Source organism: Heterocephalus glaber, unplaced genomic scaffold (assembly GCF_053883595.1).
Source record: "Heterocephalus glaber isolate CG9 unplaced genomic scaffold, H.glaber_assembly_v1.0 deba00001687, whole genome shotgun sequence".
Taxonomy (NCBI): domain Eukaryota; kingdom Metazoa; phylum Chordata; class Mammalia; order Rodentia; family Bathyergidae; genus Heterocephalus; species Heterocephalus glaber.
Window position 1 is genome coordinate 24,402,101 of NW_028258412.1, and position 15,306 is coordinate 24,417,406.

Consider the following 15,306-nt stretch of genomic DNA (forward strand, 5'->3'; position numbering starts at 1 on the left):
TCAGTGGTTTCCCTAGACGGTTTTGCCCCATGTAAGAAGGGAGAGTCAGACTCTAGCCTCGCTGCTGTTGAGAAATGACTTGACTCTTCCTCTTGTAGCGATGCCTTGCTGTCCAAATCACCCCACCCCCATCTTCCCTCTTTCCTTGGTCTGTAGAGGTGACCCTGATGCCCGCCCCATTTCACTCTCCTGGGGCAGCCTGAGAGGCGCAAGGCGGTTATGGCGGATGTTGGGATTGGTTGGTGCCCCGCAAGGCCGGTGAGGGTGAGGATGAGGGTCTGGAGGGGAAGCCTGCGGCTCCCCCTCCATCAGTTAGCAAACTGCTGAAGCTTGCGGCACTCCGCGTGCCTCGTGTCCGTCCACGGAGTGAGGTGGGAGCCCCCGCCACGTGGCACAGCTGGGGGATTCAGTGAGAAGCCCGGGAGGTGCACAGCCCAGGGCCGCACACCCGCCCGCCCTTCCTCACAGAGCAGGAGCGGCCCCGGGGACGGGACGGTGCTTCTCACCCCTCTGCCTGGGACGCCAGGCTTCGGTTTTGAGCCGCGTTTATATGCATGGGGTATGGTTTGTGTGTTAGTTTTCTCATCTTCTCTCCCTGGAATCTGCCTGCCGTCACCTCAGTCCTCCCGGGCACCTGCACGTGTGCTGACTCGGGAGCTTCTCAAAAACAGTGCGCAAGTGATTGCACTCAGAAGGAGCCAAAGCTGATTTTTATGCATCTGGGCAGCCTTTGCAGGAGGTCTTGGTGATTCTAGGGGGAGTGGAGAAGAGAAAATCACACCCGAGTGCCTCCCTGCTTTGTATCCATGTGCACTAGGGGTGCAGAGCTGTGGGTCACTGGGGCACCCTCGTCATGCGGATGACACACTGACGATCTCACCTTTAGGGCCGCCCTCTCCCGTCTCCCGCACCTCGTGGGAAAACCTCCTTCCGGTCTCTGCTCTGCTACACTTTTGAAGCTTTGGTTATTGGCCATCCCACACTCTAGCCACAGAACATTGTTAAATTTTCCTTTAATTAATGAATGTTTGTTTAGAGCAGCTTTAGGTTCACAGAAAAACTGAGTGGAAAGTACAGAGAGTTCCTGAACGTCCCTGTGCACACACAGGCACGCACAGCAGGTCCTCCAGGATCAGCCTCCCCACCACAGTGGTCATCATTACCGTCGCTGAGCCCACACAACCCCTTCTTGTCACCCAAGGCCCTTAAGTCCTTCCTGCCAGGTGTTCAGCGCAGCGCCCTCAGGGCCAGTCCATCCTTGGATTCCTGCTGCCAGTGCCTGGACCTGTACGGCTCATGGGAGAAGAGTCGGGAGAGATGTAGGACAAGGCACTCACTGATGTCAATCGGTTTAACCAAAAAAACTGACTATTAGACAACTGAATGCTTACATCTCTACTCCAAATCCTGGTTCTCTGAAGCCAGGAAAAGACATGAGTTTTACTCTTATTATTATTATTTTATTTTTGTTAGTATATGCATCATACATAATGAATATATTCATCTTGCGGCATTGGTACATGCCAGAGACTCCTGCAGTAAGTCTCTAGTCCACACCTGCCCAGTCTGTGATACCAGTGCTCCTTTGGCAAAAGGCTCCGGCCCATCTCTCCCACTGAATTTTATTATTCATTAATCAGGGTAAAAGGTGAAGCATGTGTATATATGTGCAGTACGTAAGATTACCATGGAAACCAATGCAGGCAAGGCTTTAAAGAGAAGTCAAAGCATCTTCATATTGGAAGCAAGATAGACAGACGATATGGCTGTAATTGGAGCATTGTCCTTCAAGCTATGAAGGCACTGATTGTGGCAATGGAATTTGGGTGCGATTACTCTGACCTCAGCTACGGATGTTACCTCCTGTCAGCTCCACAGCTTCATGGGCCGCTACTCTGGTCTCGGCTGTGGCCGTCAGTGGGGAGGTCATGTTAAACTGCACTCTACCGCATTGCTCATGCGGTGCTTCTGTGAGTCACAGAGCTTCAGTGAGACTCAATTCTTAAAGAAGCCAATGGAGGGAGTTAACTCTTTGCAGCCTGCACTGCTCGCAGTGTGTTTTGGGCTTCGTCAATGCTGTGGGCGCTGGCAGGCTCATGTGCATATCACTCCTGGATCCACTTTCTCTCCTTCCCTCCTATCGCCTCATCTCCAGAGCCCTTCCCATCTGCACAAAGTCCATCTCCGTTCCCTTTTATCTTGCTTTTTAAATTTTGCTCTTGAAATTATTTATATTTTGGGCTGCTCATGGGAACCATGTGATACTTAACTTTCTGTGTCTGAATTATGTCACTTAGAATCAAAGAGTTAATTAAGATGCATTCATTTTCCTACAAATCACTCAAATTTATCATTCTTTATGGCTAAGTGGTACTCCATTGTGAATATATGCTACATTTTCTTTATTCCTTTGTTGACAGAGATAAGTCACTTCTATAATTTAGCCATTACAAATTGTGCTGTTGTAATACATGTATTGCTGTAACATGAAGACTTCAGCATTTTCAGGAAGATATCCCGTGGAAATATAGCTGGGTCAAATGGAATTTCTATTTTTAGTCTTTGAGGAGCCTCCATACTGATTTCCTTGGTCATTGTACTAGTTTACCTTCCCATCAACAATAGAGAAGGGCTCCATTTTTAGTACCAGGGAAGAGAAATTTTGATGCTCAATGAAAGAAAAAAAATGGCCAAAATTTGAGGTAAGCTCCAAGAGCGAATTCTCTTCATGTTCCTTTCCATGGGCTCAGGCATTGTAAACTTCAATAAGTAAATAAATAGCAAGCTTTCTCCTGAAACTAAATATTAAGTAACTTGATCTCAACAAAATGATTTCATTTATCAAAGCAAACACATTTTAAAGATCATTTATATTTAGCCATATTGAAATGCATTTCTCGCTCTTGTTACCTTTGGTGCCTTGTGTGCACCATGTTGTTTCTGCTCTGCCATGCCTCTTTGTGGTCCCTGCCTTGGAGTTGGCTGATTATGGACTGAAACTTCTATGAACTGTCTGGAACCTAAACCCCGAGCAGCTCTCAGCATTCAAATTTTCACTTCCGGTTCTACCACCCATGCTCTCTCACCACACCATAGGGGTGAGACCAGTGATGGGAGAAATGACCAGGACAAGGATCCAGTTCACAAATCGGTGCTCAAGCAATATTCACTGAGATATTCATTACATTAATGAGAGAAGTGCAGGTCCCAGTGTCTGGGCCTCCAAATGGAAGACGTACTGGAAGGTGGCCTGTACAGCTCACCTCCATTACCTCTCTAGGGAGGATGGAAACTGAGAATTTGGCTGCTTTCTGGGTGAAGGGAAGCTGTGCGCTGTGGAAGGCAGCTTGCTTCAGAGCTGGCTTGAGTCCCTCCATTCCTAGCTGTCCTTGCCCCAGGGTGTCACCGAGCTGACTGCAAGTCCTCCCAGGCTCGAACATGTGCTGCTGTGGATCGCTGGGCTCTCTCCTGGCTCCTGTTGCCAGGACACCTGATCTCCTGCAGGCTTCAATGAGACGCAAGCCCCCATGGATCCAGGTGCTCCGGGGAGACCTGGGGCACTGACATGCGAGGGGCCCGCAGCCCTGGGAGCCACGCCACCCAGTGGCTCCACAGCGGGAGCCCCATCCCCACCCAGGTCCATCCCAGCTACAGGTTCACGGTGGAGAACGATGACAGTGGAGAGTACCGGTGCCAGATGGGCGGGACCAGCCTTAGTGACCCTGTGCATCTGGAAGTGATTGTGGACTGGCTGCTGCTCCAGACCCCCCAACCAGTGTTCCAGGAGGGAGAAGTCATCATCCTGCAGTGCCACAGCTGGAATAACAGGCCTTTGGCAAAGGTCACAATGGAATATTCTACCACAATGGAATAGCCAAGACATTTTCCAATTTCAATAGCAATTTCTCTATCCCACGAGCAAACCACAGTCACAATGGTGATTACCACTGCACAAGACATATAGGAAGGACACTCCACAAATCACAGCCTGTGACCACCACTGTCTAAGAGTCCAAGTCAAGTGACTCTTCATCAGTGGGGAAAATTGTGGCTGAAGTCATTGCGATTGTTACAGTGGCCATCGCTGCTGTAGCGGCCATGACCTATCTCAAGAGAAAGCGGACTGCAGCCAATCTCTCTGATCCCAAGGAAGCTGCTAAAGCTGAGGCTGACAATACAATCACCTATCACTTCTCAAGCACCTGGAAGCTCAGGAGGATGGAACAGAGCCCGATTATCAGAACCACATTTAATCTCCATTATCTGGTCCTGGAATTTGGGGGAGAAAATCACAGAAATGAGGATCTGCTCTCTCCTGGCCTGAACCTCCCTTGGAGATGTCGAGAGAATGCTGGAGTTCCAAAGAGGGAGCAGGATTCTTCCAGAGTTCTCTTTGTGAGTCCTGAAGTTCTCTGGCCTGACGCTAATGGAACACATGGCCCCTGGTGGCTAACTGATTGATTCCTGGCCTTGGCACTTCCCAACATCAACACTCTACACAGCCCCACAGCCAATGTAATAAAATTACTGTTGTTAAGAGATTTTAACAACATGGGACATGCTTATACTGTGGGTAACGTCTGAGCGATTACATAAGTCTATATGACTTCAGAAATGATAAAATCAACTAACATAGACCAACATATTAAAAGTGACTGTTTCAGGGTGATGAAAGAAAGGTATTTCTCAAATTGTCAGTAATTTCAGGAACATGCCATGCCCATAGCAGGGATACAGTAAATAACTCTCATTTGAAGTGGTATCCAATTTCCATGTGGGAGAAATGATACATATTGACCCTTTTCTTTAAGTTTCAAATGTCAACTTGACTGTCACGTTGTGAGCACTCAGTGCATTTGATTAATTCAATGTGGTTCAGCGAATTTTCTGGAATAATCCCCACTGTCTTTCAGAGGCAGACAAGTTTACATTATAATAATCCCAGTTCCTGTTGGGAAGCATTTTTCTTATTTAAAAACCATGGTTATGTTTTCAATTTCCCCTTTTCTTCCCCTTCTCCTCTCCTCCTCTTCCTCCTCTTCCTCCTCCTCTTCCTCTTCCTCCCCTTCTTCGCCTCCTTTTTTCCTCTTCCCTCCCCTCTTCTCCTCCTTCTGGTTGAATTTAATTCGTGGAGTAATGTTCAGAATTCTGGGAGATGATGCCATGCACATGAACACCGCTCACCGATGGCAGGAGGCAGAGCAGACACCAGGCTGGAGACAGCAGGGCATTCCCTCAGCACTTGCAGTCAGATGGGAGGGAGAGCGTTGTGACCTACACTGGCTGCAGACTGGTGGGCATCCTGCTATCCAGCCCCAGCTCCCGCTGCTTAACAAAAGAATCTGATTCTCCTCAGGGGCCAAGAAATCCGGCAATTGCCAGCTTTACTCCTGCAGCTCGCTCGATATGATCCAGGTGAGTGCCTTTTCAATTCTGTTGACGTTTCCCTCATCACAAATGGCTGCCGCAGCTCCAGCAGTTGGAGTCTCAGGAGCTCCGGTACCTGCTTCTCAGAAGAACAACATAAAGAATAACAGCCACGGACAGCAAAACCCTTCCAAGAACTGACTGCCTCTCCCCCAGACGCTCAGGGAAGGGTCTCATGGTGGAATGAGTGCCCGCTGCAGGGGAGAACAAGACAATGGGAGACAAAGTTGCCCGTCTGGTGAGCGAGGCATATGGATGCCCAGAAGAAAATATGGGTGTGTAAATCTAGTGTAAAGGAAGGGAAGGGGCATTGGAAGGCAGTCTAGCCTCTGTTATCGATGTCAGTGTGCTATAAAGCCTCTGTAAAGCAGGGATTCATTTCATCAGGGCACAGGCACTTGGCAGGAAATCTTTAATCTGACCTACAGTGTAGATCTCATGACTGCTGGTGTAGGCTTTGTCTTACTTTCCCGTTGCTGCTCTAACGAATTAGCACAGACTTGGTGGCTTAAAACGATGCAACTTCATAGTTCTGAAAGTCAGAAGTCTGGGACAAGCCCCACTGGGCTAAACTCAACGTGTCCACAGTGCTGCTTCTGACACTGTGGTTTTGACACTTAGGTTTCCCAGCTGCTGGCCGCCACCTGCGTCCTCGGTTCCTGGCTGCTCCACCTGCAGAGCCAGCAGCCCTCTGTGTGGACCTTCTCCAGGGAGCCAGCTCTCTGGTTCTCCCACTTCTTCTACCTGTGACACATTTGTAGTTGCACTGGGACATCCTGAACAGCCCAGGGCAATCCAAGGACCCTTTCACGTCAAGATCAGCTGGCCAGCACCTTAATCCCACCTGCAACCTTGACTCCCTTCACCAGGTAAGGTAGCACGCTCACAGGTTCCTGGGCTTTGGGGTGTGAACACCCTTGGGGACCACTATCCTGCCTATCATAGAGATCAAGCCCGGAAGCACACAGAGTAAGGAGAGCGTGAGAAAGAGGAATCCTTCCACCCAGACCATTTTCCCACAAGATTGCCTCGTAGAGTCAGATTGCTCTCTTCAGGATAAGAACTGAGGTAAACTGTGCAGGCTAAAACTGTCAGGGACACATTTATGTCTTCTGTCCCACTTCAACTGGAGTTTCAAAATGAGCTGAGGCAGAGGAAGCTGAGACACCTGGCCATCCTGGGGGTTATGGGTTGTGCTTGCTGGCATCGCCTTTGGTAGCAGAGCAAAATCAAGACGCCGAAGCTGCTCAAGCGTGTAGAGGATATGACGGACTTGTGGTTATCTCCAGATTGTCAGAGTATGGAAAACAGAGGAGAGCAAGCCAGTGGCCACCAGGGTGCAGGCAGAAACCAGCCTCTGGGCTGCAGGATCAGTAGCAGGTGTTGGCAGAGACGGCAGCAGTTGTGGTTACAGGGGTAGCCACGGCCAGCCTGAGAGTTTCTGTGCTTCCAAGCTGCAACCCACGCGTTCATGACAGTAATGTCATCCCCATTGTTGGATGAAACGGAGGCACAAGACAAGGCTGGCCGCTGTCATAGTTAAGAAGGCAGCAAGGTCGGGACTGAAACCCCTGCCAGACCCCGGTGCCGCAGGCACCCCCAGTAACCACTGTTTGTTCACTTTTCAAAAGAAGGCATTGTAAACATGTTAGCAAAAGTTAGCGGGCTCTAAATGTGAAAGTATGGAAATCATGCATGGGAGAAAGTTTAGAGTGAGGGCCGGGAACAGCGGTGCCTGCCGGTTGCAGGTGGGCAGGGGACAGTGGCGGGCATCACCTCTTCTTGCACCTTTTCTTCCTATAATGTAAATAAGGATCCATGATTCTTTTTACAGGTTGCCAACTACTTTGATTTTCTAACGGTGTGCAGGTCAATGCTGGAATAAGAGAAGAGGATCAGAAACAGGCTCTAGGAGCAAATATAACCCAGAGAGTCAGGTTAAAATCTCCAGATTTGGCTGGGGATTTGCACTGCTGTCCTGAGAAGGACCTGCGTGTCCAGCCTGGCCTGGTGGGGCCCGTGGCTGTGGACTCTGTGCCCTTAGCAATTGTCCTCAACGCAGCCTTGGGAACCAGCTCCTGCTGCTTAAGACCTGGCCGTCACGTCTGTTCCCGGGGGTACAGAAGAGTGAACTTGCCTAATTGATCCTAAGCCGTAGCCACAAAGCCTCCTGGCATATTAGGGCCATGATCAGTGTTCTCACCCTCCACTAATGTCTCGGCTCTGTGAGGAAAATTTCAGCCTTAGCTTTGAATTACAAATTTAGGAAGGAAACCAATTATAAAGGGAAAGTGAGGAGAATGCTGGAAACATGATCCAGTAATGATGAGCCGATGGCATTCCCATTAGGCTAATGAGAGTCCTGGAAGGAAGTGGTCGAGCCCGTGAGAGGACAACAGACCTGTGCGTGGTCTAAGAGATCAGATCAGGGTAACACTTCCCATGGCGACTCAGAAAGTCTGACTGCTGTCTACAGGTGATGGATCATAAACCTCTTTGAAGATACCTTGATCTTCCAGGGAAGAAAGATCAAGGTAGGACAGGATCTGCCAGCTCCAGGTGCTCACACACCCTGAGACGGGAAGGCTCTGTTTCACAGCAGAGGGCTTGGGTCAAAGGCGGGAAGGCAGATATTTAGCAGGTGCGTGGTTTAAGCTTCACTGTGTCACCCTGACTGGCTTGGGAGCTTCCCAGGAGATTAGGAAACCAGTGCGTGCTGGGTCCTGGAGGCGTTGCCGTGGGTCTATATCTGGCCTCTGCCTCCCTCTTCTCTCATCCTCCTCCCTGCTCTGCCTCCCAGCCGCCATGAGCTAAGCAGCGTTCCTACCCTGGCCCTTCCGCCACGATGCTCCTGCCTTGGAACTGGCTGACCATGGACTGCATCTCCTGCCGCTCCTCCTTTAAGGAGTTAGTGTCGGGTTCTTGTGTCTCAGCCACATAAAAGATGAATCCAGTGGGTGGAAATCATGTCCCAGCACCCGCAACAGGCATTTGCATCAGTGCAATTGGCTTCTATTGTATTTGAAGTGAGCCAGGCACTTTCTCTTTACTAGTAGTTTTGAAAGGATGTATTGATGGCCATGCTAAAAGCAAGCAAGCAAACAAACATCTTTGATTGCAAACAGGTGTCAGTTCCGTGTGTGTGTCGGTGTCTACCTGTTCCCCTGCTTGACACTGCTGCAGGCTCAAACACATTTCATTGTTTTCCACTATTAGTCGGCAAGTTTTTTGTATATGGGTCTGGCTAGTAAACATTTCAATCTTTGAAGGCTATTCAGTTTCAGTTGTAATTACTGGACTCTGCCATTACAGTGTGAAAGGAGTCAGACATAATAGTAAATGAACAGGCACAGCTGTGTATCAATAAAACTTTATTTACAAAGACAAGATGCCCGTTAGAATTTGGTTACAGGCCATGGAGTGCTGCCTCCGGTTTTAAACCATGAAATTACAGGCAAGTTGTTATGCAGTGAGAGATAACTGGAATGTTATAGAACTTTAAAAAAATGTGTCAGCTATCAAGTCACAAACTCCACAAGGGCAGGGACTACTTCTGTTTTGCAAACCGTGCTCCGTTTATGTGGTAGTACATGGCCAGGCATAGCACATTCAGGGACAAAAACTGTTCTTGCATATTTCTGTGTAATTCGTATTATAAATTTCAGGACCTAAAAAACTCCTGGGTGTCTTAGTACTTAACAATCAATGAGATACAGCAAAATGATGATGAACTTAAACATTAATAGCTTGCATCCTGGTCCTTAAACTGGATGTCTGTCTTTCACCCTATATAAAAATCAACTTAAAATGGATCAAGTACCTAGGAATAAGACTTGAAGCTTTAAACTGCTAGAAGAAAACAGAGGAACCACTGGAAGCCATGAGCACAGGCAAAAACTTTCTAAATAGGACTCTTATAGCACAGGAAATAATAGCAAGAGTCAATAAAAGGGGCTGCATCAAATTAAAAAAGGTTCTGCTCAGCAATGGAAATAACCAACAGAGTGGAGACACCTCCAGAATGGGAGGAAACCTAGCCAGCTACCTTTCAGCAGAGGGTTGCAGCTAGAATATATATATATATATGTATATATATATATAAAACTCGAACAATTTAACACTAAGAATCAAATTAACCCAATTGATAAATGGGCAAATGAATTGAGCAGACACATCTGCAAAGAAGGCCAATATGAAAAAATGTTCAACATCATCAGCCGTTACAGAAATGCAAATTAAAACTACAGTGAGATTCCATCTCACCCCAGCCAGAATGGCCATCAAGAATACAAAAAGCAGAAAGAAAGGAAGGAAGGAAGGAAGGAAGGAATAAATAAATAAACACTGGCAAGGGTGAAGGCGGGGAGAATCCTTCTGCACTGCTGTGTGAGAGTGTAAATTAGTACAGCCACTATGGAAAACAGGATGGAGTCTCTTAAAAAAACTGAACTAGAAATAGAACTGCCAGGTATCCTTGGTCAATACCATCCTCCATCTGTGCTCGTGTCTCACTAGTACATGAAGCTGCTAGACCCAATCCGCCTTGCCCAGGGGGGAGGATGTGTGTCCTTACATCAGTGCAGAATGGTTTTAAATAGCCTCACATCACATCAGCGCTTCAGTTGTCCTTCAGTCCTTTTGAGTACATTAAGGAGAGACTCCATTTGGTGCCCTAAGTTTGTAATGAGAGAGAGAGAGAGAGAGAGAGAGAGTCAAACTCAGGCTCAGAAGTGTCAGCAAGAAAGAGCAGGTAGGATTTTATGACATTGATTTTTTTGTATTTATTTGTTTATTTCATACATTTGCCTCATATCATGCTGATACTGATTTTCTAATAGCAACGTAATGTTCCTGTTCAAAAAGACCAATTTGACTAAAAAGATACATTTCCAGATGTAAGGCATTTTCGATTCTGACCTCATTATTCCATCCCGTTTTCCCTCCTGGAACCTTCTCAGTTGGAAATAACCCGGGGTGAACTTTGCTTTAATCATCCCCATTACAGGGAGGGTGGATTTTTTCTTTCTGTGCAGAACAATACCGAGAGAGTGCCTGGTGAGTTGGGATCTCAACCTCAGGGATGCGTGGGGCTCTCAGAGCCTGCTCTTCTGCGACCCTGCTCAGGCTCTCTCGTGAACTAACGACCCAGGAACAGACACATTTTTGCTAGCAGGAGTCTTTACCTGCATCAGATAGTGAGGAAAACTGTCAGGCAGCGTGGGCACTGAGCTTTGAGCCAACGTGGCATACAAGGTGAGGTTATTTTCAAGTGAGACAAACTTGACCCTGTGGGAACCAAGCACAGCCATCCAAAGCTGGGGCGAAGACTTACGGTCAGGTCTTACACACAGGGAAGGTGTTCCACCTCAAGGGCTGGCCCACTGCACAGGACGCAGAGCAATGCCACAAGCCGCCAGTGGGCCTCAGAGGACTCCTCCCAGTGCATGCCGTAAATCCCCACCGTCTCATAGGCAGAAGAAGTCAGTGGGACTGAGTGTGCTCAAAACCCCCAAAGTTAAATGTTAGCATCTTCCTCTGGGTTACAATCAGAGCTTGGCATTTAACGGTTTTAGGTTATGACTCCTGAAATTGCAAATCTATGTTCTTGCTCATTGCTTCCATAAATAAATGTATTTTTAAATAAAGAATTAAAATATTTATAGTCTGGTTATCAGATAGTTTTGGGAAATAAATGGCAAAAACAATCAAAAATCTTAAGACAACCATTTTGTCTCACTCAGATATTAATATTTCTTAAGCCATGGGAAACATTTTACAGAAAAAAAGGCATTTCACAAATACGATAGGCAAATGTTAATCAAATCCCCCACACTCACACACATACAATTTTCAATTTTGGAAAGAAAATGAAAGGATTATTTAGCTGAATTCTTGATCATAGTGGAAAGAATGATGGAGTGAGTGTGCTGGAAGTGAGGGGAGGATTTTGGGAGGGACCAATGGCCACGACACCATGTTTCTGTTTTAATCACGCCTCATACAGGTGTTAAACTCAAATAGCAATACAAGTCAGGGCACATTATGTAAGTGGGTAAAGAGGGAAACTCATTGGGCTACACCCTGACAAATGTTTCCACTTAGAAGTGAGACTTGATGTTGCAGAAACTCTGTCGGGTCCAAAAGGCACAATTGCAACTGTGGTCACCTGTGGGTCAAAAGTTTTTAAATTCAGCTCCAAAGAATCAATGAATAATCACAGATATCAGGGAAAAGGAGGACAAGGTGTGAGTGAGAGTTAAATTAAAAAGAAAAAAAATATTAGAATCCCATTTTTCAATTTATCTTCTTTCTGAGAATTCAATCTAACAGCTGGAATGAGGGTCAGATCGAAGCCTAAGGAAAAAGATAAGATAAAGGATTAGATGTTATCCATTCCTCTAAAATGATTCCTACAGCACATAATGCCATCTTGTTTCAGTATTCGCCACCATTTTATTTAAAGATTTTACTTCTGATCTTCCTCTCCTCGGATAGACCTGAAGATAGAAAAACTGTTTGTTTTCTTGCTCAGTCACTAACAAGCTGTATCAGACCAGGGAAGTATCTCAGATTCTTTTCTATAATTGAGAAGGCTGCTAATTTTAGTATGATAGAATAATTTCAAAGAAAGTAATATAATCCCAACTGAAATCTCAAGCATCAAAAAACTCTCTCTTGCCCAATAGCAGAAAGAGCAGCCTGCAAGAGGCTGCAGAGCCCATCAATTTGGAGGCTCAGTAGCATCTTTAAATGGCAGGCTGTGTGCATTTCCCTGGTCCATATCCAGGGAGGGTCCCTCATCTTCACTGCCATTGATTAGGCCATGGGTTGGTAGATGGCTTGGTATTTCACAAGGGGAAGGGGAAGCCTCCTGGGAAGACGTTGGTAAATAGTAAGAATAACCCTAATAATAATTTCATAGAGAGCTTCATACAAGTTTGTTTCAATATTCACCACCATTTTATTTAAAGATTTTACTTCTGATCTTCAGAAATGAACTTCAGAAATGAATGGCTTCTCTACTTCTTGTGGCTGCTAGGTCTAGCTGTAATGCCACATGCTGAGTGTCTCTTTTCATCTTCTAATCTTGCCCATATTTGGGTTTTCAGATTCTGGATGTTCCTTGTTTTGGAGAGAAATGTTAAGTCAGACATAAAGGGCTCTTGAGACTCAAATCCTTGACTCCTATTCTGCCTGGAACCATGAAGTAGGAGAGGCAATGCTTTCCTTCCCTCCTGGAGCAAATGGAAATCACACAACACATGAGCAATGATGATCCCCAGCAGTGGACACCACTCAGTGCAGAACAGAGTCCACGAGAGACAGAAAACAAAAAATGATTTCTGCTTGCTTCAGCTTATGCTCAGAGAGGCCATGGTGAAGAAATGGGAAGCAGGAGGTCTGGGGAGACTAACAGAGAAAAGACCCAGAGTGTAGAGAGGTGGGCAGGGAGAACCCTGGGGAGTTGCAGAGAACACACTGAGTGCATTGCTACACAGCAGTGAGGACCTGTGTGAGGAGGTAACACCACCAATTGTCCCTGCCTGGTCCATGTGAAAGAAAATATAGCAAGAGACGCAAGAAATGTATCCAGAATAATCCAACCATATATAAAAAGAAAAAATGTGCCAAGGCAAAGCTGTTCATTGCAGGACTGCAAGGGCTGGATTAATAGAAAACCATTTGGTGTAATTCAGAGAATGAACAAACTAAAGGCTTATGGTCATCTCAATAGATGCACTGAAAGTGTTTGACAAAAATCCAACATCTACTCCTGATCAAAAGTCTCAAAAAGCTAGGAACGTCCTCAGCCTGATAAATCATATCTACACCAATCTATGTCTGATATCATACTAAATGCAGAAGACTTGAATGCTTTCCTGCTGAGACAGACAAGACAGGGATGTCATCTTCACTACCTTCAACTTTGTGCCCAAGGTAGTTTGGCCAGTATAATAAGGCGAGGAAAAGAGATGAAGGAAATCCAGACTGGAAACTATGTTTACTTGCATATGTGATTTTTTGTAGGCAGTTACATAAAATTGACAATAAAACGACTATAACTAATGAATGAGTTGAAAAAGATTGCAGTCAGTTATATGCCTACAGCAGCCTTCCTTAGAGGCCCTGTGGCTCTTATGCCACCTGAAATCTCTTGAGAAACATCCTCATTGTAAACACTGGGGAAAAATAGATGTCTTCTCCCCCTTCCACTAAATAGTAACTGAGGGCATTCACATGGCTCTCCCTGTTACACTGTCCTGCGTGCAAAATTAGTTTTCTTATTTATTTATATTTATACTTTTACATTTATGTGTATGTATGGGTATATGTACATGTATATATGGCACTGAGAATTGAACCCAGGGCCTTTGTACTGAGCTACATCCCCAGCCCCTCATCTGCCTCTATCTGTCTGTCTGTCTATCTATCTATCTATCTACTTCCAGGCCATGTTTCTCTAAATCACTTAGCTGCCCAGGCTGGGCTGAAATCTGCAGTCCTGCTTCCCCTTCCTGGAGTCCTGGGATCGCAGGCAGGTGCCACCATAGCTGGCTGAAATTTTATTTTAATAAGAACAAAATGCTAATGTTCTGTCTGCCCAGGCGCATGGCTGCATGAGCATCAGGAGACACTGCCTGACCACTGCCCCTGTTAAGCTCATGGCTTCGCTTGGTCTTGTCCATAGCGGCCCATGAGGACAAGGACAAGCGCAAGGACAAGGACTTGCCCTCTCTGTCCTTCCCATGCCTAGCGTGGAGCCTGGGATGCAGCAGAACTCGGTCACAGCTCTGAGTGTGCCTGGGAAAGGAATAAGAGACATTTAGAGGGTGAGAGCGGGTGGTCATGGATAGAATAACTACTTCACCTCCCGGCATGATTATTTGTAGTGAAGTTAAATAATTGGTGTTGAGAGTTTTTCTACCATTTGAGTCAATTTAAGAATGGAAAATAATAGCAGTAGCAATCATCTCAAATTTGTTTGAATACAAAAGATGTAAAATACACTAAAAGTTCGTGTAGGACACCAGCCAGTAAGCAGGGTCGTTCACATGGGAGTGATGTTTCAGGGTCAAGTCAGCAAGCTTGCAAATAGCATGTTAATGATCACATTTATCATGCTGTTAGGATGGGCTGAGGCTAAGAGAAACGGCCGTCAAAGTCGCTCATTTGGCAAGTCATGGAGCTGCAGTGCGAACTGAGGTCAGATTTACAGCAGAGTTCACCACCTCCTTCCTGCAATGGAGGAGGGATGTCTCCACCTCCTTCTCCCCATCTGCCTCTCTCCTCCCCTTGTTTTGAGTGAGGATGGTCACTCGTCTTCCTTGGGCCTTTGGGTGTCCCTTGGGGCAGTGTCCTTCAACTGTTTTTTGGAGGACACCTGTCCAAGGCCTGGAATGTGACAATGGTCTCTAGCCTTAGCTCTCCTAAACTCCTGACTGTATTAGCAATTTGAGAACATTCCTAAATATTCTCCATCTTTCTTAACAAACAAATTATACCAGGCATTTTCTAAATGGGAATCTCCTGGAATCAGGGAAAATAAAGAATGATTTTTGAAATTCTATTTCCAAATCTTTATTTTCTTGTGGTGCTGGGGATTGAACCTACTGATTTATTTATGCATTTTGAGACAGGGTCTTGCTAAGTTGCTAAGTACACTGGTCAGGAAGGCGCCTCAGCCTGGCAGGCCCCACTGCTCCAGACTCCCAAGAGGAAAGCAGGTGTCCACCCTGGACTGTGCCATCTGTACATCTGGGCATTACCTTCTCCAGACACCAGCCAGGGGCTTCTGAGGAACGCAGCCTCACATCTGTTGGATGGAGTCTTTATTTATATAGGAGAGAATAGTGCTGGATTTCTCACTATCCTAGAGAC

General features: G+C 46.2%; 1 pseudogene; it reads left to right on the forward strand.

Moving 5' to 3' along the window:
* The first annotated feature begins 219 nt into the window (after window positions 1-219).
* On the forward strand, window positions 220-4,253 carry LOC101701094 (low affinity immunoglobulin gamma Fc region receptor II pseudogene; annotated as a pseudogene).
* The last annotated feature ends 11,053 nt before the right edge of the window (window positions 4,254-15,306 follow it).